Source organism: Pipistrellus kuhlii, unplaced genomic scaffold (assembly GCF_014108245.1).
Source record: "Pipistrellus kuhlii isolate mPipKuh1 unplaced genomic scaffold, mPipKuh1.p scaffold_m20_p_3, whole genome shotgun sequence".
Lineage (NCBI taxonomy): Eukaryota > Metazoa > Chordata > Mammalia > Chiroptera > Vespertilionidae > Pipistrellus > Pipistrellus kuhlii.
In genome coordinates, this window is record NW_023425529.1 from 108,140,697 (window position 1) to 108,167,661 (window position 26,965).

General features: G+C 40.6%; 1 protein-coding gene across 1 annotated transcript in view; it reads left to right on the forward strand.

Moving 5' to 3' along the window:
- Window positions 1-26,965, forward strand: part of KPNA3 (karyopherin subunit alpha 3) — a 95,813-nt gene that overhangs the window by 16,482 nt on the left and 52,366 nt on the right. The gene's annotated exons all lie outside the window — the stretch shown is intronic.

Here is a 26,965-nt window from a genome sequence, read left to right on the forward strand (position 1 = left end):
TGGCATTTTCTGGCACTAACTGCATCTTGACCAAGAGCACTATGGATGTTTTTTGCAGCCTCACTTGCTTTTCTTCCTAATTGGAACTCGTAAAGCATGCAGTGCCAAATATGCTCTTCATCCGCCATCTTCTTAGCCCTAGTTTTGCAACAAAAACCAAACCAAACTTTTTCAAGCAAAATTTGTTAATTGCACTTCACACGTTCTGTAGATACCATGTGTTTGAAGGTTATGTCAATACAAGTCAATGCCAAGCAAGATTTTAAACGAATGTTTAAAAACGACATTAATTATTACTAGACCCGAAATAAGAATGTGTTCTTGCATAAATTTCACATCACCCTGATTCAATAATTTCTTAATAATATCTAATCCAGTCTATATTTAAATTTCTCCAGTTGAACCTTAATTATTGTTGTATTTTTTGTTTTGCCTTTGTTTTGCTTTTTACATTTTGTCTTTAGAAGCATGATTAAACATGATCAGATTACATTTGTTTATGTTGTTTGTCTCCTTTAATCTAGAACAGGCTCCTCCCACCATTTCTTTAATTGTAGTAAAAATATAAATTTTACCACTTTATGTATTTTAAGGGTATAGTTCTGTGGCATTAAGTACATTCACATTGATGTGTAACCAGCATTACTCGCCATCTACAGAACTTTTTCATCTTCTCCAACTAAAACTGTCTCCATTAAACAATAAGTGCATTCTCCCTTCGCCCCAGGCAGGTTTCTCACCCCCCCCCCTTTTTTTTTGTCTTTATGAATTTAAATACTATAGGAACCTCATATAAGTAGAATCACATAATATTTGCCTTTTTGTGACTGGCTTATTTAACTTACCATAATGTCTTCCAGGTTCATCCATTTGTAGCATGTGCCAAAATTTCCATCCTTTTCATGGATGAACTTATTTGATTGCATGTATATACCACATTTTATTTATCCACTCATTCATTGATGAATAATTGGGTTGCTTCTACCTTTTGGCTACCATTTTTTAAATGCTATCACTTTGTGATTAGGTCAGTGTTCTTAAATGAAGTTGAATCACATGACGTTGCCATTTCTGAGGTTCAAAATAGGCAAGTATCAGCAATTTCATATGGTTCAACCAAATAGAATGAACGTCCTTCTACTTACTGAATCTGTCCATTTCTTTGTGGTGTGTCTTAACTTGTTTCTCCTATTTCTTATCACCGTCTTGATTTTCTGTATACTGGAGGGTTAGTTTTAAAAACTGAACTATCTTTAGTTAAATACTTCAATTGGTGATGCGGTGTTCTTTAGAATATATCCCAATAGTGATGCTAAGGTTGATCAGATGGTTCAGATGATAAAGAATAATTTAACAGTAATGTTGTCAAAGTTACTATATTTGATGAAATATATTTGAGTTATTTGTTGAAATGTGATATAGACAAGCTAACATCTGAAGGAAAAAAAGTAACCTGACTTCTTGGTATTCAGTAAAGGAGTTAGGAAATGTATCTACAGTAGAAAATGTAACTTCAAAGTCAATGACATTCTCTTTCCATGTCTGACACAATTCCTAAATTGACTTTTTATTTTTGTAGTGTAAGATTTGGCTTATATTCTCATTGCTAAGTCTCTAATTCTTTAATTTGAAGGTAAAGCAACATTAAAAATAAAAGGAGGATGTAGCTATATTTTGTGGCAGTTTTGAAAATGTCAGATCCCAATATTAACAGTTGAAATATGATATACCTAGCCACCATGGCTCAGTGGTTGAGAGTTGATCTAAGAACCAAGAGATCACAGTTTGATTCCCAGTCAGGGCACATGTGCGCTTGATCGCCAGCGTGGGGCATATAGGGGGTAACCAATCAATGATTCTCTCTCATCATTGATGTTTCTATCTCTCTCTTCCTCTCCCTTCCTCTCTGTAATCAATCTCTCTATATAAAAGCCCAGCTACCTTTACGGTGGAATGACCAGAACGACTGGTCGCTTGTAATGTGCACTGACCACCAGGGTGCAGACGCTCTGTGCAGGTGCTGGCCCCTAGTGGTCAGTGCGCTCCCACAATGGGAATGCTGCTCAGTCAGAAGCCAGGCTCATGGCTGGCAAGCACATACATGGTGGCAGGTACCTCTCACGCCACTGTGGCAGCACTAAGGAGTGGCGAGCCAAGCAGTAAGGAGTGAGCAGGTGGGCGGTTATGCAAATAGTCATTAAGCACATGAAAAGATCCCCAACATCATCGATCATTAGGGAAATGCAGATCAAAAGCACAATGAGATATCACTTAATACCAACTAGGATGGCTAAAACAAACAAACAGGTAATAACAAGTATTGGGGAGGATATGTAGAGAGTGGAACCTTTCTGTGCTGGTGGGATGTAAGATAGTGTAGCCACTTTGGAAAACAGTATGATGGTTCTCCCAAAATTAATCCACTGGGGGGTGAGGTGATCCTAGAACCAATATTAATCATAGAGTTGCCATATGACCTAGCAGTTTTACTCCTACATGTATACTCGAGATATGAAACATATGTACACAAATGTTTATAGTTGTTTGTTCATAATAGCCAAAAAGTGGAAGTAACCCAAATATCCATCAGTTGATTAATGGATAAATAAAATGTGGTATATCTTTACAATGGAAAACAGTTGACCCTTGAACAATGCGAGGGCTAACAATGCTGATATTGCACACAATTGATAATTCGTCTATAATTTTTGACTTCCTAAAAACTTTATTCATCCTTTGGTATCTTCAGGGGATTGGTTCTAGGACCACCACTACCCCCCCCCCGGGGGGGGGGGATACCAAAATTCAAAGATGCTCAAGTCCCTTATATAAAATATAAAGGATCTAAATTAATGCATATAGTTGACTCTCTGTACCCCTGGTGGAAAAGAGTGTTTTCACTCATTATCTGTGTATGAATCCATGGATGGGATACAGAGGGCTGACTGTATATTTATTGGGCAAGTTTAAATGGACAAGGGTAAAGTGTATTATTCATTATTAAAAACAAATTAGGTAATGGTAGTAGGTACACCACTCTGTATTAAGAACCAATGAATTTACCATTAAATGAATGAATTTTATGGTAGTGAATTATATCTGAATAAAGCTGTTATTAAAAGAAAAAGGTAAATTATACCTAATACTAGCACAAATTAACGAAAGAATTTTCAGGACGGAAAAATATAATAAGAGTTCTGGCTTTTAGTCATGATGTGCAGTTCCTTACACGGAATTACATAACAATTCGAAGACCTGGCCAAAATATATTAAGTTTTTCATTGAAAGGCACTGAGAAGTGATCAAAGCAGACAGAAACTAGAGGGGGAGCCTATTCTTATAACTAATAAAATTCAAGAGTTGAAGAGTTTTTGTCTGATATTTCTCAATCCTCCCATTTCTTGGGGAACAGAATGCTATATACCCTTATTGGCTTGCTTATCAGTACAGAGTTCCAGGCTGACAAGGTAGGGGAGAAATCCGGGAAAATTAGGAGCTGCAAAGGGAGTGAGTCTTAAAATTTGCGTGTAAGATCTGCCTAAATGTTTGGTACTCTGATATGCTGTGCCTTAACTGGTGGCGGGGGTGGTGGTGATAGAGAATGTATGTGTTTAAAACTCTTTTAAGTTTTTTTTAAAGAAACCCCATTGTAAAGTTATTTATAAAGTGAAAAATCTCATACCCCTCCTCACTTTTTAAAATTCTAGTTGGTATCTAGAACTATATATGCAATGGAATTGGAGGGTTTTTTGTTTGTTTGTTTGTTTGTTTGATTTTGAGGAGGTAAAAGAGATTTCCTTTTTTTTTTTTTTTTTTTTTCTATTAGGTTTACTTTTAAACTTTCCCACTCCTGCTATATATTTTAAATTGTAGCTAGCAGACCAGTGAGACTTACAGAAAAGGTTTAAAGTTTTCTATTCATTCTTAATTTCCCATACTAGGCAAGAACTTTTATATCAAAATAATGCTTGGCTTTCATTCAGATAGCAAATTTAACATAATTTAATGTTCGGCTATTTAGATTCTAAGTTGTTTGTGTCTTTGAAAGAATATTTGTAAGTTTTAAGCACAAAAGCTATATTTGTGAGAGAAAAGCACTTAAGAAATGTCATCTCTTCTGGAAAATCCCTCCATTCTCAGAGGCAGAACTAGTTGGTGCTTCCAGTAATTACACACAATTTAACCCATACTTAAAGTACAGAAAAAATTAAAGATAAACTAGCCAACACTGGTCTAAATTGTAATATGTCTTTTAGTTGGATAAAATCTAGAATTTATGGTTCCTATTCAGCTAGAAAGCCCTTTTTGGTCTATTCTAAGCCTGGAAGTTGTTCTCGTCTCAGTATACAAGCAAGAGGCTGGCTATTAATGGCCTTCCATAAAAACTCACTGGACAGAAGTAATAGAATTTAAAATTTAAAATGCAGATTGCAATCTGTAGAAAAGGAAAATGAACATTGATGACCACTTTGTTATACAAATTGTGCTAGGTGCTTTTGTTAAGGTTTATTTCACTTAACTTTTTGCGTAGTTTAATATCTTTTTTTTAAAAGGGTGCTATTATCTACAGATAAAGTAAAAACAATAGATGAAGCAAAATCAATGAGGAAAATGATGAGCTGAATTTTGAATATGTTAAGAAATTTGTGGAATTTTCTGGGGAACAATCCAGGAGACACTTCAGCTCAGGAAAGTGATCTGGGCCTAAAGTTTTAACCTTCTTAAAATTTCTAGGGTGGTTGGACTTGCAGAATATGCCAAAATCTGTTTATTTACAAATACAGCGTTTATTTAAAGGATGCTAGCTAAGGGGAGCTTTAGTGGAAGCAAAATTCAATCTGATATTTGAAAGTTACTGTCCACATTTGCTGCCTTTTCTTCTCAGAAACTAAGCTTCCTTTCTTATTCCTTTCATGCCCGCATCACACATCTTATTCGTTTTTAGGGTGGCAGCCTAATTTTTTTTTTTTTTAGTCATGCATATAGTCTTTGCAGCTGGTATATATAATTTAATTCTATTTTTAGTTAATTTGATATTTATTTGAAGGTTTATCCTTGATTAAAGTCTTTACACACAGTTAATACTGTTGTAGTAGTTTATCACAAAAAGGAATAGTTAATTAATCAGGACTATGGTACTGGCATAAGGATAGACATATATAGATCAATGAAGTAGAATTGATCCAGAAATAAACTTTTACATTTACAGTAAGTTGATTTTCAACAAGGGTGCCAAAGCAATTTAATTAATTAAAAGGAAAAATTAATATTTAACAAACGGTATTGGGACAACTAAACTGGTGGATATCTTCATGCAAAGGAATAAAGTTGGGCCCGTACCTTACACTATATAAAATTAACTCAAAATTGATCAAAGAACTAAATGTAAGAGCTAACATATTAAAAATGCTAGGGTTTTGTTTTGTTTTTTTGTTGTTTTTTGTTTGTTTGTTTTTACAGTGTCAGTCTGATCAACACCTGACTGCTCCCCTGCTGGCCAGATTGCCCCTAACTGCCCTCCCCTAGGGGCCTGGTCACCCCTAACTGCCTTTCCATGCTGGCCTGGTCGCCCCCAACTGGCCTCCCCTGCTGGCCTGGTCGCCCCCAATTGATCTCCCCTGCAGGCCTGGTCACCCCCAACTGCCCTCCCATGTTGGCCTGGTCACCCCCAACTGCCCTTCCATGCTGGCCTGGTCACCCCCAACTGACCTCCCCTGCTGGCCTGGTTGCCCCCAACTGACCTCCCTTGCAGGCCTGGTCATCCACAACTACCCTCCCCTGCTGGCCTGGTCCCCCACAACTGCCCTCCCTTTTAGGCCTGGTTGTTTCCAACTGCCCTCCCCTGCAGGCCTGGTTGCCCTAACTGCCCTCCCCTGCAGGCCTGGTCCCCTTCCAACTGCCCTCCCCTGCTGGCCTGGTTTCCCCCCAGCTGCCCTCCCAGGCAGGCCCAGTCACCCCTAACTGCCCTCCCCTGCAGGCCATCTTGTGGTGGCCATCTTATGTCCACATGGGGTGTCCATCTTTGACCACATGGGGGTGGCCATCTTGTGTGTTAGAGTGATGGTCAGTTTGTATATTACCTCTTTATTATATAGGATAAAGAAGGTGAAGTAGAAGGGTCTGTAACTATCATAAAGTTTTCATGTGGGAAATCCAGGATTGAAAACTAGACTGCTGGTTCCAGAGCAGATGCTCTAATGACAGTGTTGTGCCATCAACAGTACACTTACATAATCTGTCCAATATCTACTAGATATGTATTTGATATGTCTGAGCTAGTTTACATCGTTTATAGTACCTCAGAGGAAAATTGTTCATTAGGATTTTTTGATGCTTTCTAATTTGATGATGACTATGTTATTACATACTTTATGTGTCACCCTTAGAGTGGTGATTCTTTAAAGTGTTATTCCTGGACCAGAGACATCACTATCAATGTCATCTGGGATCTCATTTAAAACAAATTCTTAACCTTCACCCCAGACTTGCTACTTGAGAGACTCTGGGAATGGAGCCCAGCAGATTGTGTTTTACAAGCCAGGTTATTCTGATGCAGGTTAAAGTTTGAGAACCACTAACCCAGAGTAAAGTAGTGTGAGAAGGTGAATGAGAATTTGATTTTAACACTGGAGTGTTATTAGGATTGTCAGTGTTTTTTGGAGTCTGTTGTATGAATTGAAATCTGATGGGGAATTAGTAGCATTAGTTTATCCTTTGCATGGTGGCAATTTAGTATGTTGATGCTACCAGACATAAGCAAAGATGGGGAAGCAAATTGTCGGGGGATCACAACTATCAATATTAACCACTCAAAATGTATATATATATCCTAGAGGCCTGATGCATGAAGATTCATGCAAGAACGGGCCTTCCTTCCCTTGGCTGCCAGCACTGCCTTCGCTCCGGCCAGAACTACCTTTCCACCTTCCCACACTGCCCAGAGGCCCAGAGCAGCTAGGGCGGTGTGGGATGCCTGCGTCATCGCCATGGAGATGACACAAATTATGCAAATCAACCCACCATCTTCGTTGGGTTAATTTGCATACTCCTGATTGGCTGGTGGGCGTTATGAAGTACAGTCAATTTGCATCTTATTCTTCTGTTTGTGTGTATATATATAATGAAGGCTAATATGTAAATAGACCAAATGGTGGAATGATTGGTTGCTATGACACACACTGACCACCAGGGGGCAGGCGCTCAATGCAGGAGCTTCCCCCTGGTGGTCAGTGTGCTCACATAGGGGAAGTGCTGCTTAGCCAGAAACTGGGCTCATGGCTGGTGAGTGCAGTGGTGGTGGCAGGAGCCTCTCCCGCCTCCGCAGCAGCGCTAAGGGTGTCTGACTGCTGGCTTGGGCGCACTCCCCACGGGGAGCAAGCTGTCAACCGGACATCCCCTGGGGGCTCCCAGACTGCGAGAGGGCACAGGCTGGGCTGAGGGACCACCCCCCTCCAGTGCACAAATTTCATGCACTGGGCCTCTAAAAAAAACCACAAAAACAAAACCATATATATATATATATATACACACACACACACACACACACACACACTCACACACACACACATACACTCTCTCTCTCACACACACACACACAAACACACATACACTCTCTCTCACACACACACAAACACACATACACTCACACACACACACACACATACACACTCTCTCTCTCTCACACACACACACATACACTCTCTCTCACACACACACACACACACACTCTCTCTCACACACACACACACACACACACACACACACACACTAGGGGCTCAGTGCACAAAGATTCATGCATGGGAGGGGAGGGGTCCCTCAGCCCGACCTGCACCCTCTCCAGTCTGGGAGCTTTCAGGGAACCCTCTCCAATCCAGGAGTTTCTTTTCTTTTTTTAAAATATATTTTATTGATTTTGTACAGAGAGGAAGGGTGAGAGATAGAGAGCTAGAAACATCGATGAGAGAGAGTCATCGAACAGCTGCCTCTTGCACACCCCCCATCGGGGATATGCTCGCAACCAAGGCACATGCTCTTGACCGGAATCGAACCTGGGTCCCTTTAGTCCTCAAGCCGACGCTCTATCCATTGAGCTAAACCGGTCTCGGCCAATCCAGGAGTTTCTGTCTTTGCAATCAGATGAGCGAATTGTCTGAGACCCTAACCCAGTTTGGTTTGGTACTCAGAATAATATAGGTCTTTTTTTTTTTTTTCTTTGCTCCATTGGTGGAGATTTCCAGTGAAGTTGCAGGTAATCTTCCCTTTAATTTTTCCTCAACACTGTGACTTTACTTAATCTCTCACCTTTGCTCTCCCTCCACCCCCCACCCGCAACAGGAACTTGGTCCAGGCTCACTTTGCTCTAGTGTCTAGGAGATCCCGCACACATCTGCCACCAGAGCTATAATTCCCCGCATTCCTGATGCTTCCAGTGCTCTTGGTTTCCGCTTCCGGTCCAGGGCTGCACAAACGAAAAGGACTGTGAACTCCAGCTGCCCCCAGGCCAGGCTGACGGGACCGGACACTCCAGTGGCATCTCCAGGACCCTGGTCACACCGCTGGTGTGCGCACACTGGCCACAGGCTTGAAACGGGTGGGGACCCAGGAATGCCCCGCCCCCTAGCTGCTTGGTGCCAAAGTGAAGTCCCTAAGCGGCCAGGGGGCAGGAATGGTGCTCAGTACCTGCGCACCTCTGCGACACCCACAGGCCCACTATCTTTGTTGGGTTAATTTGTATACTTGCTCTCGATTGGCTATGGGCTTTGCAGAAGTATGGTCAGTTTACATATTTGTCTATTATTAATGTAGATCATCTGAACAGAGTTGGATATCAAATTAAAAATTGACTACTTCTCTTTACATTAACTTCACAGTAACTTCTTACATATCATAATAAATCCAGTGTTGAGAACTCAAGGCCTACTTGCCGCCCCAGGAAAGTACATTTCTTTACCCATAGAAGCCCTAGGAGAAAACCAGGGCCATCTGCCACATCTCTAACTGCCCATGGCTGCTGGAGTGTTTCAACCCTGCCATTTGTTGATCGCACTACTGTGAGATCCCGCTGGTCCTGGAGAAAGTCTGGGGCAGGGGCAGGAAAATCAGAAACAGTGGTCCCCTCACCCAGCTCTCTGGCCTGTAGGTAGTCTAAGGGGCCACCCACACAGAGAGTGCCTCCCAGTGTGTGCAGGGATATTTGCCCCATCTGTCCACGTGGCTTTTCACTGCGGATCAGGCAGATGAATAAGTACATTGTGTTGTCAGGAGAAGAAAACAACTTGGTGAGATTCTGTCCTCAGTGCCACTCTCACAGCACATGTGGTCTAGGGGAACCAGGAGTCTGCAGGCAATTCTACCTGCAGAACCCCCAGAACCAACGTCCGCCCTTTTGCCCATTCTCGTGTCACAGACACCAAGATTCCTGCTGCAAGATTTGTTTGGTGAGCAGGCAGGCAAGGCAGGGTGATTCCATCAACCACAAATGCAGCACCTTCCACACTGTAGAGCACATGTGTCAAACACAAGGCCCGCGGGCCATATCCGTCCCGCCAGGCCTTGCAATGTGGCCCGCACCACGCTGTCATCACTGCACTCCGCTGCGTTTCCATCACAATGACAGTTTATGACTGTTCAGTAAACCATTCGGCCCGCGATTTAGGCTGGATTTTAGATTTTGGCCCCTTCTCTGATTGAGTTCAACACCCCTACTGTAGAGGCTTCAACCTCCAAAGACTCAGTGTTATTTTCTTTCCTTTAAACATTTATAAATTATGTAGTTTGGTATACAAAAATAGTTGATGTAGATACAAGTTTTGAACCAACAATAAAACAACCATTAATCCAGTCCAATTAAGAACCAGAACAAAATCTGCCTGTGTTTTCCTTTCTGATCCTATCCCTTGTTTCTTTCCAGAATTGAAATCCACTGTCACAATTATGTGTAAATCATTACTTTGCTTTTCTAGATTTATCATACATGTTTGTATCCTGAAATAATATATAATATTTAGTTTTGCTTGTTTGTTTGATAAAAATAATATGAAATAGTAATGTCCTATATAATAAAAGGCTAATATGCAAATAGACCAAACAGCAGAACAACTGAACAACTGGTCTCTATGATGTCCTCTGGCCACCATGGGGCGTGCACAGAACTTGGTAGGCATCGGCTGCGGTGGGATGGTGGACCAGGTGAGCAGGGGCGCCAGTCACTGTCATCAGGGCCAGACTCTGGTGGTTACTGAAAATTCTCTTCTCCCACATGCCTTGGTCCTGCCTGGTGCTTACACCTGCTGCTGGCACCAGCCCCACTCACACCCGCTGACAGCGCCGGCCCCACTTGGACCTGCTGCTTGCGCTGGCCCCAGGCACTCCACACCGCCAGCAAGTGGGCACGGGTGGGAGCGCGGCTGCCGGCAGACAGAGGACTGGGGACTGCAGTGAGAGGGGCCAGGCTGGGGCATGGAGGATGTTTCAAGTCCTGCCCCTATGCCCACCGTAGCCTTGTGGCCCACAGTTCCTTTCAAGGTTCACTTGGCCCCTAGTTTATAATATAAAAAGTGAAGTTTTAAATTTTGTTCATGTTACATGACATTTATGGATTCATTCATGTAGCTCTAGCTCATTGATCTACATTGCTAAGTATTAATTGTTATATATTACAACTCATTTGTTTTGGGGGTTTTTTGTTGTTGTTGTTTGTTTATTTATTTATTTTTTTAGAGAGAGGAAGAGAGAGGGATAGAGAGTTAGAAACATCGATGAGAGAGAATCATCGATCAGCTGCCTCTTGCATACCCCCTACTGGGGATGTGCCCGCAACCAGTGTACATGCCCTTGACCAGAATTGAACCCGGGACCCTTCAGTCCGCAGGCTGACGCTCTATCCACTGAGCCAAACCGGTTTTGGCACAACTCATTTATTTTGAATGAACATTTTAGTTGCTTTCAATTTTTTTTTTCTTTTCTATTTTGAACCAATAATGCTAGAAACAACTTGTATATTTCTCATGGTGCATGTATGCAATAGTTTCTGTGGCATTTACACATTGAAGTAGAATTATTGTGTTCTTGGGTATTTTGCACTTTACCAGATTTTGTTAAATTGTTTTCCAAAAATGGTTGTATTAACTGACCTTTTACCAGTTATTCTTCATCTTCATGAATACTTGATGTTAGACCTAGTAATGTTTGCCAGTGGTATCTCATTGTCTCAATTTGCATTTTCCTGATTAATAAGGTGGCCCACCTTTTCATGATGACTATTTATTGTTTTATCTTCTATCACATGCCTTTTCTTGTCTGTCTTCTGTTTGTTTTTTTAATTTTTTTATTGTTTTATTGATGTGTAAGTACTTCATATATTCTGGGTATTTATTATTCACTCTTCCTGCTTCAGTTATCTTTGTCTTTGTCTTTTCACTTTTTGTGAAAAGAACAGAAATTCTAAATTAATGAATTTACTCTTTGGTTTTAACATTATGTCCTACTTAAGAAATGTTTCTCCACTCAGATCAAAGTGAGATTTTTCTTTAAAAATTTAAAGTGTTGCTTTTATGAGTTTTCAAACACTCTGGAATTTATTTTTCTGTGTGCTAATATGGTAGATATCCTTTTTCATTCCTCTTACACACACATGGTTAATTATTTGGCTCAGCTCTGTCTTTTCTCCAATGGTCTGCAATAATATCTCCATCAAATTTCATATATATGCTTACAGTTAAACATAATAGTAGTAACTTACTGTTAAATATCCATTCATTACTCAGGTTTCCCCAATTATACGTAACACATACACGTACATGAGTGTATAAAACAGATTATTGTTTGTTTGGGTCAGTATCCAAATAAGGTCCACTTATTGTGATTGGTTGTCATGCCTCTTAAATCTCTGAAGTCTATGGGCTCCCATTCTATTTTCCAAACCACCCTTCACTTTGTTTTTTCTTGGTTGCTTCTTGTTAGAGAAATGGGGTTGTTTATCCTGGATTTTGCTGGTTGCAGCACTGGTGTTCAGTATGTTCTCTGTTCTCTGAATTTTTTTGTAAATTGGTTGTTATAGAGGCATGATATGGTTAATTAATTAATTTGCCCAAACTGATTGCTAGGTTGTATTTTGTATTTCTTTTTTTTAATTTGTTAAGATATAATTCACATACATTTTCTTATATCTAAGTTCACTCATTTAGAGTGTACTCATGGTTTTTAGTGTATTCATAGAGTTGTGCAGCTATCATCACAATACATTTTATAATGTTTTTATCACCACAGAAAGAAACTATATGCCCTTTAGTAGTCCATCCTATTCCTTCATCCTATCCAACTGTATAACCAGGCCTGAGCAACAGCTAGCCTACTTTCTCTTTAATTTGCTGCTTAGGACATTTATGTAACTTAAATCTTACAATATGTAGTGTTCTGTGACTGCCTTCTTTCTCTTAGCATAATGTTTTTAAGGTTCTTGCATATTACTAGTATGTATCAGTTCTTCATTCATTTTTATTGCTGAACTAGAGGCCCGATGCACAAAGATTTGTATCAGAATGGGCCTTCCTTCCCCTGGCTGCCAGCATCACCTTCGCTCCAGCTGGAGCCCCTGTCGCTCCAGCCCAGAGCCTCCTTTCTGCCTTCCCATGCTGCCCAGAGGCCTGGAGCAGCCGGGGTGGTATGGAACGCCTGAATCGTCACCATGGTCCCCCCTCACCCCTGGCCGCTTGGTGCATGCATACAAATTAACCTGCCGCCTTTGTTGGGTTAATTTTCATGCTCACTTCCAATTGGCTGGTGGGCATCACGAAGGTACGGTCAATTTGCATCTTACTCTTTTATTAATGTAGATGATATTGCATCACTTGGATATACTATATACATTCATCAGTTGATGGGCATTTATGTTGTTTATTTTGGGGCTGTTGTGGATAGCATTGCTATAAATATTGATGTGTAAGTTTTGTGTGCATAAATGTTTTCATATATCTTGGATATAAACCTAGGAGTAGAACTGCTGGATCATATGGTAATTCAATGTTTAACTTTCTTGATTCTCCCAGTCTATGAGTATCTTTCCATTTCTTGTATTTTCACTTTTTTCAATAATGTCTTATTACTTTCAGTGTATAGATTCTTCACTTCCTTTTTTTGATTCCTAAGATTTTATCCTTTCTGTTGCAATTGCAAATGGCATTGTTTTCTTCATTTCTCTGTCTGATATTTCATTGTTAATATACAGGAAGGAATACAGCATTTTTGTGCATTGATTTTTATATTATGCAACTTTACTATCTATAATAATAAAAGCGTTATGTGTTAATTAGACATACATCCTTCCGGACGAGGCCACGTCTGTGAGGGAAGCCTGGGTCCTGGGTGTCAGAGGGAAGCTGGTGCCAGCAAGCAAGGGAAGGAACGCGTACTGTGGCATGAATTTCGTGCATCAGGCCTCTAGTATTTGTATATTGTTTCTAATCTTTTGGTGTCTTCAGAGTTTTCTATATAGAGAATCATGCCATCTGCAAGTGTGACAGTTTTACTTCTTTATTCCCAATTTAGGTGCCTTTTATTTATTTCTCTTTCCAGGCTGTTTTGGCTATGATTTAATAGTACTGTGTGGAAAAACATTGGTGAGTGTGGTTATCTTTGTTCCTGATCTTAGAGAGGAAAAACTTTTAGCTTTTCACTATAAAGTATGATATTGGCTGTGGATTTGTCATATGTAGCCTTTACTATAATGAGGTACTTCCCTTCTATATCCATTTCATTGAGTGTTTTAGTTATACTAAATGGATGTTATGACTTGTCATATGCTTTTTCTGCATCTATTAATATTATATGATTTTTATCTTTTATTTTGTTAATGTGGTATATCACATCGATTGATTTGCATGTGTTCAGCCATCTTTGCATCCCTGAAATAAACCCCACTTGATTGTGATGTATTATATTTTTAATGTATTTTATTTGACTAGAGGCCCAGGGCATGAAATTCATGCCTGGGGAAGCAGGGTGTCCCTCAGCCCAGCCTGCACCCTCTCCAATTTGGGACATCCCTTTTACAATCCAGACTGCTGGCTCCTAACCACTTGCCTGCCTGATCGCCCCTAAGCTCCTCTGCCGACCTGATTGCTGACTGACCACCCCCAACTTCCCTGCCTTGCTGTCCTGATGGCCACCGACTGCCCTCCCCTGCCGGCCTGCTCTGCCTCGTACCCCACCACTGGAGCTTTGTCTCGAAGGAAGTCAGATGTCTGGAAGATGGCCGGTCACCCAGTCTAATTAGCATATTACCCTTTTATTAGTATAGACTTGTTAGCCTTTGTTTAGGATTTTTGCATCTATGTTCATCAGATATTGGTCTGTAATTTTTTTTTTCATATGTTTTGTTGTCCTTGCTAGGTGTTGGTATTCCCTTTTCTTCAATTTCTTGGAAGACTTTGAGGATGTGTATTGAATTGTCTTTGAATGTTTGGCAGAATTAACTAGTGTAGCCATCTGGACTTGAACTTTTCTTTGGGGGGAGGTTTTTGATGACTATTTCAATTTTCTTACTGTTGATCCATCTATTTAGGTTTACCAGTTCTTCCTGGTTCATTATAGGAATGTTATATTTTTCTAAGAATTTGTTCATTTCTTCCAAGTAATCAAATTTGGTGGCATACAGTCTTTCATAGTGTTCTTATATAATCAATTCTTTTTATTTCTGTGGTATCTTTTGTAACTTCTCTTTCATATCTAATTTTATTTATTTGAGTCTTTTCTCCTTTTTCCTTAGCGATCTAGTCAGAAGTTTTTCAGTTTTATTTATCTTTTTTTTAAAAAAGTTCCAGCTCTTTTTTCATTAATTTTTGTTGTTGTTTTCTATTTTGTTCAATTCTGCTCTATTTTTTATTTTAATCCTCATCCAAGATACATTTTGTTTGTTTGTTTTTCAGAGAGAGAAGGGAGGAGAGAGAAACATCGATGCGAGAGAAACATTGATCAGTTGCCTCCCATACATGCCCTGCCACAACCTAGGTATGTGCTCTGACGGGGAATCGAACATGCAACCTTTTAGTATATGAGACAATGCTCCAACCAGCTGAGCCACCTGGCCAGAGCAGTTCTGCTCTAATTTTTATTAATTCCTTCCTTCTCCTAACTTTGGGCTTCATTTGTTTTTCTTTTTCTAGTTCTTTAAGATGAAGTGTTCGATTGTTTATTTAAGATTTTTCTTCTTTCTGAGGTAGGTCTTGTAAACTTTCCTTAGTACCACTTTGTTGCAACTCCCAAATTTTGATATGTTATATTGTCATTCTCATTTGCCTCTATGTAGCTTTTTATCTCTTGTGTTAATTTCTTCTTTGACCCAGTATCTGTTCAGTAGCATGTTGTTTAATCTCCATATATTTGTGGTTTTTCCAGCTTTCTTTTTGCAGTTGATCTCTAATTTCAAACCACTGTCGGTAGAGAATATAGTAAGTATGATTTCAGTCTTCTTAAATTTATTGAGACTAGTTTTGTGCCCCAGCATATGGTCTATCTTGAGAATGTTCCATGTATGCTAGAGAAGAATGTATATTCTGTTGTTTTGGGATAAAAAGCTCTGTGAATATTACCGTATTTTTCGGACCATAAGACGCTCTGGACCATAAGACACACCAGTTTTTAGAGAAGGGAAATGAAGAAAAAAAGATTCTGAAACAAATAGTGTCCTAAAATATTTTATGTGCATTAAAACCCAACATCACAGTCATAAACACATGTAATCAACCCTGTAAAGTAAACAGCAGCATTTAGAACCATTTTAGAGCCGGGCAAGCACACAGAGACCACACAGAGCCGGGCAAGTAAAAAAACTTTTTTTTTAAAGTATATGTGTAGGCTATATTTGGACCATAAGACGCAGGGACTTTTCCCCCCCCACTTCTGGGGGGGAAAAAGTGCGTCTTATGGTCCGAAAAATACGGTATGTCCACTCGATCTAATGTGTCATTTAAGGCCATTTTCATGTATTGCTGTCAGTGGGGTATTTAAGTTCCCTGCTATAATTGTATTTTTGTCAGTTTTCCCTTTTGAGTTCTGTTAATAAATTGCTTGATAATTTTGATGCTTTCAGGTTGGAGGTGTGTGTATATTAATAAGTGTTATGTCCTCTTAATGTATTGTCCTCTTTATCACTGTAAAATATCCATCTTTCTCTTTCATTTCCGTTTTTATCCTGAAGTCTATTTTGTCTGATATTAAGTATAGCCACGCCAGCTGTTTTCTGGGTGCCATTGCTTGGAGTATTATCTTCTACCCCTTCACTTTGAGGCTTTGTCTTTGTTGCTGAGATAGGTCTCTTGAAGGCAACATAAAATTAGGTCGAGTTTTTTAATTCATCCCATATTCTGTGTCTTTTAATTGGTGAGTTCAGACTATTTACATTTAGGTTAATTATTGACATATGAGGACTTCCTATAGCCATTTTATATTTTGTTTTCTGGTTATTCTCTGTATTGTTTCTGTCTGCTATTTTTTTTTTTTTTTTTTTTTACATTCCCTTCAATTTTATTGGTTTAAAAAAATTTTTTTTTCTGAAAGAGCAGCCCAGTATCAAGGAGCTAAGAGCATAAAGGGCATGAAATTGAGGACCCCCAAGATGAAAGAAGTCAGCTCTGGAGGCCACGCGGATGTAGTAGTATGGTTTTCCTGAGCTAGCGCATTGCTTGGAGGTTGAGTTCCTTGGCTGGTGGCTTTCCAGGTTAGGGATGTCTCAGTTGTTGGTTTCTTGCATGGTGGCTGATTTGGCTTGTTAGTGCCTTGGGGGCAGGTCCTGTTGGGGGTGGACCCGAAGGACACTAGGCCTGGTCTTCATACATACAGAACAAGGAAATAAAGGAGGCCTAAACCGATGAGTATGGCAAATACATCCAGCCAACCAGTTCGTCCTGAGTTGATGTAAGCTTCTTCCCACTTGCTTTTCTTGTTAGCCTTCGTGGTCTGTAGGGATGGGAGCTTTAGATGTGGGTTTCTGGATTCAGCTTTGTGAAGCCATTGGGAAATGGCTGGAGACATACTGCCATTGAGGGAAAATCCCAACCCAGGTCCCAGGAAGGAAGCATATGCAAGGGGCAGTTAGAGGACAGGATGGGTTATAGCTTAGGCATTATTTTACCTTGTGACTGAAGTACATAGCTAGACATCCCAGGGGAAAGAAACAAATTATGGCCAGGATGGTCAGACATATGTAATTCGGGGCATAAAATGCTACTTTTTCAGCTGTTTGTGTAGGCTTTGGCAGCTTTTGTCTGTCTGCTATTTTAGATGATAGTAGTCTATGATTTTCCCTTTTTATGTTACCTGTCTCAGTTCTAGATTTTTTTTTTTTTTTTTTTTTTTTTTTGGCATGGTTACCAGTAGTTTTATGCAAGGGAAAAAAAAGTGGGGTATTTAGGTTCCCTACTGTAATTCTTTTTCTTCTTGTTGAATCTTATTTCCATCTACCTGTGCAAGTTCAGTCTTTTGGTTCCTTCCCATTTTATGTTTTTGTTGTCACATTATCCCTTTTTATGCTGTGCATTCATTTTCCAATTGCAAAAGATAATAGTGTCTTTTTTTTAAGTATCTTTAACCTTTATGTTTAAGTATTTAATAACCTAGTCTGAAAAAGAGTTGCAGTTTCCTACTTCTCTTTGTCATCTTACAGTTTTGTATCCTTTGGTCTTTTTGTTTCAATTAAAAACACTTCTTGTTATGTAGATCTTGTGGTACATTCCTCATCTTTTGTCTGTCTGGAAAAGCTTTTATTTCCCCTTCATATCTCAAGTATAACTTTGATGAGTATATTTTTATTGGCTGGTGACTTCTATCTTTCAATATTTTGAATACCAGAGACCTGATGCACGAAATTCGTGCAAGAGTAGGCCTGCCTTCCCCCAGCTTCTGGCACCTGGGACCCAGGCTTCCCTCCAGCTGCCAGCAGGCACTGGCTTCATCTGGAAAGATGTCAGGTCTAATTAGCATATTACGCTTTTATTATTACAATTTGACTCCCCACTCTCCTAGTTTATAGTGTTTCTGCTGAATAACCTGATGTTATTTTAATGAGGTTTCCTGTGTAGCTTATAGTCTTCCTTGGCTATCTTGGCTGTTACTAAATTTTGACAAGTTTAAAATAGTGTACCTTGTAGTAGGTCTTTTTTCATTGAGATAATTAGGTGCTGTTAGCATCTTGGATTCGAGGGTCCAGGACTGCACATGTGGGAGTCAACATTTATTTTTATCTTATTTTATTTTTTTATTATTTTTTAAAATATATTTTATTGATTTTTAACAGAGAGGGAGAGGGATAGATAGAAACATCGATGAGAGAGAAACATCGATCAGCTGCCTCCTGCACACTCCCTACCGAGGGATGTGCCCGCAACCAAAGCACATGCCCTTGACTGGAATCGAACCCGGGACCCTTCAGTCCGCAAACCGATTCTCTATCCACTGAGCCAAATCGGTCTCGGCAAGGGTCCAGGTCTTTTCATAGGTATGGAAGTTCTCATCAATTATCTGCTTAAATAGGCTCTCTGTTCCCTTCTTTCTCTTTTCTTCTGGAATACCATTATCCTTATGTTTTTCTTTGTAATGGAGTTAGACTGTTCGTATAGAGTTTTTTGGATTTTTTTTTAATCAGTTTTCTCTCTTCTACCTGAGTTATTTGTAGATTTCTATCTTGAAGATCAGTAATTTGTTTTTTCCATCTAGTCTGCTCTATTTCCTAAGCTCTGTAACTCATTCTTTATCTCATTTATTGAGTCCTTCAGCTCTAGAATTTCTGTTTCATTCTTTTCTATAGTGTTATATTAATCTCTTTGGTAAAGTTCTATGCTTGTTGGACTGCCAGAATTTTCTTGTATCTCACTGGAGTTTTTTTCAGAACTGCAATCTTGAATTCTTTGTCATTTAATTGACAGTCTTCCATATCTTTATGTTTATTTTCTCGAGATTTTTTTTTCTTCTAAACTACCTTGTTACCCTGCTTAGTCATGGTACTTGATGGATTATTTTTCAACCTGTACATTTGAGGGATTTAAATCTTTTTTCAGTACTTGATGCTTTTAATCATTCAGTAGGTTAAATGGAATTTCTTTTGTTTTCCACTAGATGGTGCTGTAGTGAAACAAGGTTTTCTTATGGCATGGGATTTAACTCCAATTCCTCATTGTTACTCATTTTATAATAGGTTTTCCTGAACTTTTCAGAGCAAGGGATGTGTCAGGATAGTTTCTGTAGCTTTACCATTGTAGGCCTCCTTCTTCTGTTGTTTATTGCCAACTGATAAGATAAAATATGGCTTCCTGTTTTTTAAGATTTGGCTTTTTCTCATTAGCTCACTTTTACCTAGACCCTCTCTTTCCTTTGCCACAGTGTGCCTGTCTTGCTTACTCCCAGAAGTTTCTTTTCAGTTGAAGGGGAACTTTATTTTTGAGTCTAGGTTCATCATACCTTACAATGTTGGCATGTGCAAAAGGTCCCATCTATTTGTAGCTATTCTTTAACTAGAGGCCTGGTGCATGAATTCTTGCACAGGTGGGATCCTGGGACAGGATCAGCCCTCTGGGCGGGCAGCGGGACACCCTTGCCAGGCCTGGGATCCAGATCTGTCCTGCTGACTTTCGTGCCAGTTCTTGGAAGCCACCTGGTGATCGCTTTTATATTGTTTCTTCTAGGGAGGGGAACATCTAGGAGGGGAAGCAGCTGTGGTGCCCAAGGCTGTCTTCCAGGAGGCAGGCAGCGCTGTTGGGATCATGCTGGTGGCACTGGTCTGTCAGTGCCTGGCCGTTCTCCAAAGATTGGACCTGCAGGACTACTGAAGGAGCGAGTGGCTGCCGCAGGACTGGTGGGCTGCCGGGACGAGTCTCAGCTGAGCAGCACTCCTGCTCCGCACTGACCACCAGGGGTAGCGCCAGCGTTGAGCGTCTGCCGCCTGGTAGTCAGTGCACATTATAAAGAGTGGTCATTCCAGTCGTTCAGTAGCTTAGGCTGTCATATATATAGACTAGAGGCCTGATCCTTGAAATTTGTGCAAGAAAAGGCCTTTTTCCCCCAGCTGCTGGCACTGGCTTCCCTCTGGCACCTGGGACCCAGGCTTCCCTCTGGCTGCTGACAGGCACACAGGACCCAGGCTTCCCTCGCAGTCCCAGCAGTTCCAAAAGGTGGTCTGGAAGGATGTCCAATCTAATTAGCATATTATACCTTTATTATTATAGATAGCCCTTCTAAACGCTACTGATTCATGATTTGGAGCTCTCCTGTCCTCAAGCCCTTTAGTTGCCCTATTACTTTTGCCCTTCTGCTTCCTTCTTCATACATGCTGGTACCATGTGAGTCTATAGTTGGTGATTTAACCAGGCCCTGATTGTATTTGAGAATTTTGGGGGATACTTTATCACCCAGTCTTACAGATTTTGTCCATGGGGTTCTGGTTTGGCTGTCCTGGTGACTTTGGAAGGGGTGAATCCAAGAGATTAAAAATTATATTGAGGGACAACAGGGATTTGTATTTTAAAAAGAACGCTCTGACTGCATTGTGGGAAATGAATTCAGTGCATAGAAGGAGATAGGTTAGGAGTCTATGTAGTTATTCAGGTGAGATAATGGTGGCCTTACTCTAGGACAGTGGCAGTGGGTCTAGAACACGTGTGTCAAACACAAGGCCCGAGGGCCAAATCTGTCCTGCCAGGCCTTGCAATGTGGCCCGCACCGCGCTGTCATCACTGCACTCCGCTGCGTTTCCATCACAATGACAGTTTATGACTGTTCAGTAAACCATTCGGCCCGCGATTTAGGCTGGATTTTAGATTTTGGCCCCTTCTCTGATTGAGTTCGACACCCCTAGTCTAGAAGGTTTGAATCCTATTTTAGTGACTAGTTGCATGTCAAAGAATGAGAGTGTGAGTAGAATTGGATGATGTCCCAGGATTGGGATTTTGCAACTGTTAGTATGGTTATACTGTTTCCTAATATTGGGAATACTTGTGAAAGAGTAGGTGGTTTGGGGTGAGAATTTCTTTCAGGTGCTCCCAGCCCCAGGACTAGGTAGAGCTGTCCTGTTAGGAGCCATAGGAGGGACCCTTTTTTCCAGGCTCAGTTTACACACTCCTGCTGCACAGCCCTTGGACTAGCCTGGCCAGGAAGCCACTCCATTTCAGACAGAGCCTTTGCATCTTTCTCGTGTCTCTCTGTCTGATAGTCTTGTGGAATTTCAGCCCTCTCCGTGCCTCTGTTGCTTCCTTCCAGTCTGCACTGCAGGCTCCCATGGAAGCAGAGGTCACCATTCCAAAGTGTCCTGGCAGCGTCTCGCACACAGTAATGCTCAGTAAGTTGATTGACGATTACCCCTCCTACGCTGCCAGAAGCAGAGTCGACCCTGCTGCCCTTTACACTGGCTCCTTCACCCTCCATTTACCCTCCCACGGCAAGAAGGTAATTGTTCAAGAGAGCTGGTGTGCCAACCCTTCCAAGTCTGCTCCCCCAACCAGACTCCTTAATCAGTTTGTCCTCAACTGCAGGAGTGCAGACCGGCATACTTTTACTTCAAAATACAGATAGTAAATATTTTAGGCTTTGGTAACCAAGAAACAAAAATAAGGTATTATGTAGATACTTAATATCATGTATAATGTAATCACTTAAAAATATAAAAGCCATTCCTGTCAGATCCTACAAAAACTGCTTGTCAGATTTGGCCCACAAGCTGCAATTTTCTGACCACTGTCCTAGACTCATCTAATTGTCTCCTAGTTGCAGGCATATTGCCTATTGAATTTTAGATGAATTCAATAAATTTTTGTTGAGTGAATGTGTATTGTACTTATAGATATGGAGCTCAGGTGAGAGGGCTGAACTAAAGATAGGTATTTGGGAGTGGTCATCAAACAGTAATTGAAGACATGAGAGTAGATGAGATCAGTTGGGAAGAATGTAAGGCAGGAAAGGGCCTAAGATGCAACCTTTTGCTATGATTCAGAGAACAGAGTAAGTCATTACTAACTCAAAATTACTTGCTGCTAACAGACCTAAGCCATTTGGCCATTTACACTGATGTGGTTTACATTTACATTTATTTTGGATGAACCTTTAGAAATAAGTGAGGATAATATTAGGTCTAGTAACAATTAATGTCGTTTTCTAATACTTTTTTAAATCGAATTTATTTAAACAATACAACAAAATTTAATCAACAATATAGTTGCCGTTGTTTTCTACTACTTGTGCCCAACACTCAGGAAGCATTTTAATCCCTCTGTTGTAAAATTCTTGTGATTTTGATGCAAAAAATTTGGTCAATGCATTTTTGAGGCATTCTTCATTATTAAATTTTTTTCCAAGAAGAAAGTTTTGCAAAGAACGAAACAAATGGTAATCGGAAGGGGCAATATCAGGAGAATATGCAGGTTGAGGGAGAACTTCCCATTCCAACTGGCGCAGTTTTTCAGCAGTGATTCTTGCAGTCTGCGGTCGTGCGTTATCGTGGTGAAGAATTACGCCCTTCCGATTAATCAGCGCGGGTTCTTTTTCTCTTAAAGCTTGGCTAACCTTTCCAATTGGGCATTACTGCACTTGTAATGGTTTGGTTAGATGGTAAAAGTTCATAATGAAGAATTCCTTTAAAATTCCACCAAACACACAACATCACTTTTTTCGCATGCAAGTCAGGTTTTGGCGTGGGCTGCGGAGCCTCATTTTTGTCCAACCATTGAGGCCGCCTTTTCAAATTAACATACAGCACCCATTCTTCATCTCCGGTAACAATTTGCTCTAAAAACGACAAACGGTTTTGACGAGAGAGGAGCGAACTGCAAATTGTGACTCTTTGATTACGGTTGTTGTCGGTCAACTCATGAGGAACCCATTTTCCAAACTTTTGGACTTTGCCAAGTGCACGCAATTGATTGGAAATTGTTTTTTTGTGAGCAATTTAAAGTTGTCGCAAGCTCTTGTTGGGTAATTTGAGGATTCTGCACCAAAAGAGCTTGAAGAGCTTCTTGATCAAAATTGGACACACAGCCTCGACCACTCTTGTCATCTAACAAAAAATTTCCCTCGCGAAATTTCTCAAACCAACGCTGGCATTTTCTGGCGCTAACTGCATCTTGACCAAGAGCACTACAAATGTTTTTTGCAGCCTCACTTGCTTTTCTTCCTAATTGGAACTCGTAAAGCATGCAGTGCCGAATATGCTCTTCATCCGCCATCTTCTTAGCCCTAGTTTTACAACAAAAACCAAACCAAACACAAACTTTTTCAAGCAAAACTTGTTAATTGCACTTCACACGTTCTGTAGATACCACGTGTTTGAAGGTTATGTCAATACAAGTCAACGCCAAGCAAGATTTTAAACGAATGTTTAAAAACGACATTAATTATTACTAGACCCGATAGATGTTTTTCCTTAGAATTTTTATTACCAATGAGTTATAATAAAACAAGCCATAGACAAAATTCTGCTGCTTATACAAACATATTAGCAAGCAATCACAAAATGCCATGCAGCTTGTTCTATGAGTTTAGCCCTTTTAGACTCTAAACTACTACCTTGTTTTAAAACTTCAACCATAAGCAGATACCATAAAGATCTGACTAGGATTAGATGACAGAATCCTCCAAGAAGGGGTGGGACACACTATCAAAGAGAGACCTAGACTCAAATACTACTCTGAAGTAGACTGGAAATAGGTAAGATTCAAGGTACCTGTACAGTACTCTTAGTCAGTCTATGTATCTTGAACCATTCTATTCAGCAGTAAGAGAGTATCAACATATCTTATACTAATTAACAAGCTAGTGTCTAAATTCAGATTTTGATATGCAAAGAACTTACTAACTGGGAGCTAACTGCTGATATAGATGCTTAAAATGCTAACAACTTCTGAAGTGTGGATTCCCAGTTTTAGGGTACATTAAAAGTTAACTCTATCCATGCTGAAAGGTTTTTGTTGTTGTTGCTGTTTATCCTCACCAGATGATATTTTTCCATTGAGAATGGAAGGGAGAAGGAGAGACACAGAGAGAAGAACATCGATGTGAGAGATATATATCGATTGGTTGCCTCCTGCACGTGTCCCAACCCAGGCTGGTAACTGAGCCTATAACCAAGGTACATGACCCTGACTGGAATTGAACCTGAGAAAGACCCTTCAGTCTGTAGGCCAACACTCTAACCACTGAGCCTAACCAGCTAGAGCTTTGTTGAAGTATTTGAATGTGAATTATAATATAGCAATAATTTGGTCATATTTTGGAAAGGATAATTAAATGTAGTAGTTATCCCAATGAACATGTTTTTTCTTCTCAGTTCTAGTAATAATTGGATTAGTTATTCATATAGGCAAATTTTAACGATGGTGCAGTTCTAATCTTTAAGTGAATAAAGACAGTTTACAGAGTTATCAAGTAATACTTCATTAATATTGGTATTTGAAGATTGCTCAACATTTATTACCATTTTATATGATGAATTTATACAGAAAATATTCTATATTAATAGTATTGAAGTCAAAACACAAAAACATAGTAAATATAAAATTAGATTCAAAGCTCTTTCTACTGTTGAACTCTATTAATGATAATAGTTTTGCCAATGCATCATTCCATCACATTAAATGAATGCTACTAATATGCATTTTGTTTGGCAGGGTTTTGTTTGTTTTTGTTTTTAATCCTTACATGAGGAAATGTTTTCATTGATGTTAGAGAGAGAGAGGGAAGGGGAGGGACAGAAAGAAACATCGATTATTTGCTGACTTGACTGGAGCTCAAACCCACAACATGGGCATGTACCAATTGAACCCATCACCTTTTGGTGTTCTGGACATTGCTCCAACTAACTAAAGCACACTGGCCAGGGTTGTTTGGCAGTTTTATTTGCATTTGATATATGTCTATATATTTAAGTGTAAGTTTAATCTAGAGTAATATTTCAACATAATTTGGTTTCCATCTGATTTTTCCCCCTAAAAGGGAATTAATTTATTAATGCAGTGTAATAAAATTTTACAGAGATACCATAACAAAGGAGTCTATAGTAATCTGTAGTAATAAAAGCATAATATGCTAATTAGATCAGACGTTCTTTTGGACGAAGCTGGAGCTGCAGCCATGGGATGGAGGCAGCCACTACGTTGCGAGGAATGGACCCAGGCAGCCGGACCATGGCCAGGAAGGCCTATTCTTGCACGAATTTCATGCACTGGTCCTCTAGTATATGTAATGAAATTATATATATACATATATATATCTCCTTTATAACAAAGAGGTAATATGCAAATTAAACCTCACACCCTTACAAGATGGCAGCCTATGACCAGGCCAGCAGAGGGGATTAGTGAGGGCCGACCAAATAACTGGACAAGCAGCCTGTGTGGGGTGATCAGGCCGGCAGGGGAGGGGGATAGTTGGGGGCGACCAGGCTAGCGGAGGGGTTGGGGGGGACAGTTTGGGGTAATCAGACTGGCAGGGGGACAGTTGGGAGGGCAGTGAGGGGCAACCAGGCCAGTGGGGGGGAGGGAGTTGGGGGTGATTAGACTGGAGGGCAGTGAGAGATGACCAGACCGGTGGGGGGGAGGCCAGTTAGGAGCGACCAGGCTGGCAGAGAGGGGGCAGTTGGGGGCAACTTAGCTGGCTGCTCGTGGCAGTTACGGGCAACCTGGCCAGTAGCAGGGGTCAGGGGCAACCAGGCCAGCTGCGGGGAGGGGGGAAATTAAGGGTGACCAGGCAGGCAGACAAGCTAGCGATTAGGAGCCAGCAGTCCAGGATTGTGAGAGGAAATATCTGGCCCTGATCCCAGAGCCTAAACTAGCAGTCCGACATCCCCCAAGGGGTCCTGGATTGGAGAAGGTGCAGGCTGGGCTGAGGAGAAACCCCTCCCCCCATGTATGAATTTTGTGCACCAGGTCTCTAGTATGTATATAAAAGGCTAATATGCTGTGTCCAATCAGTCACTGTGACATGCACTGACCACCAGGGGCAGACGCTCAATGCAGGAGCTACTATGATATGCACTGGTCATTTACAGACCCGATATGATATACACTGGTCATTTGTAGAAACAGCACTACAGACCTGTCACCTACAAAGCAACACTCGGCTTCCCCCAAGTAGGACACAGGCCCTGCCACCACCCCAGAGCGACAGCCCACCAAGTCACAACCAACCCTGCTGAGACCCCATGGTGCAATATGCGGCCCACAGCCCAACCCGGCAGCTGTGGCTATGGGTGTCGGGTAATGATGTCACATAGCAACGCCCATCTTCCTCTCCGTAGCTACTAGCCTCCTTGCAGTTTCTTCAGTCTAGGAATACAACTTGCTTTATAGCCAGGTGCAAACGTTTCACACTTTTACCAAATGTCTGTGAAGCATTTCCTGTGCCCCATTTCATTTGATCCTTATAGAAGTCCTGAAGTAGATAGGAGACTCGCTGGAATCCCATTTTCTTGTTATTAGCCAGAAAACAGAGATTTAGAAAGCTTAGGAACTTGACCCAAATGAAAAGAAGTAAGAAATGGTGGAACTTAATAATGACTTCAAGTTTTCTCACTGCACAGACTATAGTCAAACACTGCTGCAGTTAAATATTTTACCCTTTGTTCTCCTTGTGTCATCTATAATAATAATCTGTTTCATGATGATATTTACTGCTGTGTTATAATTACCTGAAAGAGAAGTTAGGGTACTTCACTGGGCTGGAAAAAGTTGAGCTAAATTAGAAAGCAGGTCTAATTAAGCAAGTTTACCTATATATATATACAAAGCTCTCACTGGCGCCAGTCGCACATGTGATCTGTCATTGTCAATCATGAATTTGATTGACACTTCTATTATAGAGAAAGGGAATAGCGATATTAAAATATTTCTTTTAGCCGAAACCGGTTTGGCTCAATGGATAGAGCGTAGGCTTGGGGACTGAAGGGTCCTGGGTTCGATTCCGGTCAAGGGCATGTAGCTTGGTTACGGGCATA